The sequence below is a fragment of the Condylura cristata genome, unplaced genomic scaffold (assembly GCF_000260355.1).
Source record: "Condylura cristata isolate star-nosed mole 26May11 unplaced genomic scaffold, ConCri1.0 scaffold00041, whole genome shotgun sequence".
Taxonomy (NCBI): Eukaryota; Metazoa; Chordata; class Mammalia; order Eulipotyphla; family Talpidae; genus Condylura; species Condylura cristata.
In genome coordinates, this window is record NW_004567142.1 from 1,391,400 (window position 1) to 1,395,004 (window position 3,605).

Here is a 3,605-nt window from a genome sequence, read left to right on the forward strand (position 1 = left end):
TATACAGGATGCTCAGAGACCCAAATGGGAGGGAGGCATCATTTCAGGTAAAAGCTAATTCCAGGGATCAGCCCCACCCCAGGAGGGAACCAGGAAGTGCCACCCCCCCACCCAGTCCCGCCCCTGTCTCTGGGCAGGCAGCTGTTACTAGGCAACAGAAACCGGCTGGAGAGGATGCTGGTGGTTGCTAGGCAACCCCATCCCAGGCCTCACTTGCCACCTTCCTGCCATCCCCGGTTCCCACAATCCCACGGGGAGGGAGGTCTGGACATCCGGGGTCTGGAAGGGACAGTATCCGGCAGTTAGGAAACTTGGGGAGACAGAGAGACAAACAGAGAGAGCCACGCACACATGCAGACCGATGTATAAACCCAAGACAGTTAAAGGGGATGAAAAAAATGATAATAAAGAGAAGGGGGAAAGACAGAAAGGAGACTGGAAGGGGGAAGAAAGAAAAAAACTCGGGAAAGGAAGAAGGGAAAACAGGCAGAAGTAGACGAGAACAAACAGAAAGATGGTAAGAACACATAAAAATGGGAGAAGTGGAGAGGAGAGTTACAGGCAGGTACAGAGAGGATGAGAAGCAAGACAGAGGGAAGAGACAGGAAGATGTGGGGCTTGGAGGTGGAGAGAGAAAGAGCAGTGCAGGCAGAAGAGACCCAGAAGCAGGAGAGACAGAGAGGAAGAAAGGGAATGGAGGGGAGACCCGAGAGCTGGCCGGAGCAGTGAAGAAGGCAGGAGCACACCCCGTCTACTGGAAGTCTCGCCAGACTGCGCCCCCCAGGCTGTTGGGGTGGGGGGGCTGAAGATTAGGGGAAACGATGTATCTTGGCTTCCCACCACTGCTCCATCACCAGAGTTAATTCTGAGGGGTGTCCCAATCCTCTGCAGTGGACAGCCCCTCTGCAGAGGGGCCTGACCCCAAAAACAGTGACCCTGGGGTTACTATGGGAGTGCAATGCTGTGAGGTGAACCTGAGTGTCTCTCCGCGGGAGGGTTTGGGCCGGTGAGCGGGCAGGCAGGGCAGAGACACAGGGCAGCACCTCAGACTGGCCCTCCCGGCCTGGAAACCTGGACCCACAAGGGGGGGCACAGGAGGCCTTGCTCTGCATCCCCCCTCCCATGTGACCTTGAGCAAGTCTCTCTGCCTCTGGGAAAGACAGGCTGGGGGGTGGGAAGGCATCTGGACAGGCTGGGGAGTGAGGACTGTAATTTGTATGGAAGGTGAAGGCTTGTCAAGGGTGAAGGAGCAAGGGACGCTGGGAGATCCGGAAGAATTCACAGGGGGAGGAGTAGGGACAGGGCTCTGATAGAGACAGGGGTGAGGGGGTCGCCCTGTGACACTGGGGGCTTCTGGGGCCCGACACAGGTAGCAGAGGCTAGAGGACAGAAAGACCACGGGGCAGAAAAGCAGGAACCCACAGGTGGCAGGCAGACTCGGGTGGAAGCAGGAGGCACAGGGAGGGACAGGGCTGGGGGCAGCAGACGGCAGAGGCAGGAAAGCACAGACAGAAAGACAGACAGACCAAAAGAAAGTGAGACTACGGCAGAGAGAAAGATACACAGACCCACCTGGAAGTGCCTGTCCCACCAAAGGGATCAGAGATGGGAAGGTGGGAGACGGGAGGGGCAGGGAGAGAGGCCAACTGAGCCCCACAGGAGCCCCACAGGCCAAGCCAGATACAGGCTGAAGCACAGCAGCCCACTGCCAGGGACGAGACAGGCAGTGGGCAGGCGATGAAGAGCCAGAGCACAAACGCAGAAGACACAGAGGGCGAGAGCAAGCCAGAGGCGAGAGGGCCAGAGAACACATGTGTAAGAACCGGGGGGTGGGGGACTTTGAGAAGAAAGAGCAAGGTGGGGAGAAAAGGCATCAGAGCCATACAGCAGGCCCAGAAGGGGGGGGGGTCAGGGGAGCCTGCAGGAGGACGCACAGTAGACAGGCAGGCACAGAAGACAGGCAGGTTCGTGGGAGCAGGGAGGGAAACTGAGGCAGGGACCTGGAGGGGCCAGGCAGGAACAGGGCAAGCATTCACAGAAGGGACACACAGGGTCTCATGGCTGGAGACCCCAGAGTCTAGAAGCCCCAAGGCCGGGGTGGAAGGGGACATGAAGGCCAGGGGCAGAGGAGGGAGAGAGAGGAGGGAGAGAGAGAGAGCGCGCAAGAGGACCATGCAGGGCAAGAGGACCATGCAGGGCCGCCATGGGAAGGCGGGAGGGGCAGAGGAAGCTGGTCCCAGAGAGAACCTAGAGGAAAGTGGAAGAGGGAGAGAAGGAAGCTACACTCGACTCCTCCGCCTGAGTTAGGGGGACACAGGAGAGCAGGGGCGACCGGCGGGGCACTGTGGGCTGAGAAGCGAGAGCGCACTGGCGCCTTGACCAGAGGCGATGGGAATTTTGAGAGAGAGATGGCCAGACACACCACGCAGGGTCAGGCTGACAGCAAAGAAGAGCGAAGTTGGACAGTCACAGGGACACATGGCCGGCGAAATGGGAAAGGCATTTCCAGGAGGGAGAGACCGGAGGGGACCGGGCCGGCAGCGAGGCAGAGGCTCAAAGGCAATTAGAGACGCGACTGAGACCCAGACTGAGACCGTGACAGGGGAGCGCTGGCGGGAGAAAACAGGGGCGGAGACCTGCTGGGAGTCCCAGAGAAGGAGTGAGACCACAGGCAGTCCCCCAGGACTTGCTCCTGGGGGGGGTCAGGGTGAGCCGTGTGCCCGGCGGGAGGGTGAGTGGAGGTGCAGAGATGGAGGGTGCAGGACAGGCCCCTAGGGGGAGGGCAACTGCCGATGGGCGAGCTAGAGAGCCGGAACGTGGGCCGCCAGGCAGGCGGCAGCCAGCGCAGCCTTCCAGGACCCAGGCTGGGCCCCCGCCCAACCCCCGCCCTGCAGACACTCACGGATCCTGGTGGGACGGAGGGCTGGGCTCCCTCGAGGCGAGGAACCACACGGAGCCGGAGATGCTCTGGTGCTGGGTGCTGGGGTGGATGGGGGGGGGGAGAGGGCAGTCCACCGGCCCCCTCCCCCGCCTCCTGCGGAGGTCCCCAACTAATCCAAAACGGGGGCTCCCCAGGAGCAGGGAGGAAGGACAGGTGGAAGAGGAGAGGGCGGGCGGGGAGGGGAGGAAGGGGAAAGGAGAAAATGGAGGAGAGAAGGGGAGAGAAGAGAGGGGGAAGGAGCAAATGGAGGGGAAGGAGGGAGGAAAGGAGGGAGGAAGGTGAAAACGGAAGGGAGGGGGGCACAGGCAAAGCCGGGGGAGGGGGAAGCCGGCCCAGGAAAGGGCCCCCGCCCCCTCCCCTAGCCGGGCCGGCCTGGGGGGGCCACGGGGGGCGAGGACTGGGTGGAGAAAAGGAAGCCGGCCATCAGGAGAAGTGGGGGAGGGGAGGGCTTCGTGGGGGGGAGGGGGCCACCCCTTCCCCCCTCCCCCCAGAAGCCTCGGCCCTGCCCTGGATGAGGCAAGGGCCTGGAGTCCTCAAGCCCTCAGCCCCCACGGGAAAAGCATGCTGGGGGCTGGGAGAGGCTGAGGAGTGGAGGGGCTGAAGAGGATGGGGTGCTGGGAGCCCCGGAGAAGCCAAGCAGGGAGCAGGCGAGGTGGAGAGACAG

At 62.0% G+C, this 3,605-nt stretch overlaps 1 protein-coding gene across 1 annotated transcript in view; it reads right to left on the reverse strand.

Annotated features, from left to right (window-relative positions):
• Positions 1–3,103, reverse strand: part of GRIK5 (glutamate receptor, ionotropic, kainate 5) — a 53,651-nt gene extending 50,548 nt beyond the window's left edge. The window contains exon 1 of the mRNA XM_012733476.1: positions 2,903–3,103. The gene's annotated coding sequence lies outside the window, so the exon portion shown is untranslated. The remainder of the gene's footprint in view (positions 1–2,902) is intronic.
• Between the last annotated feature and the right edge of the window lie 502 nt (positions 3,104–3,605).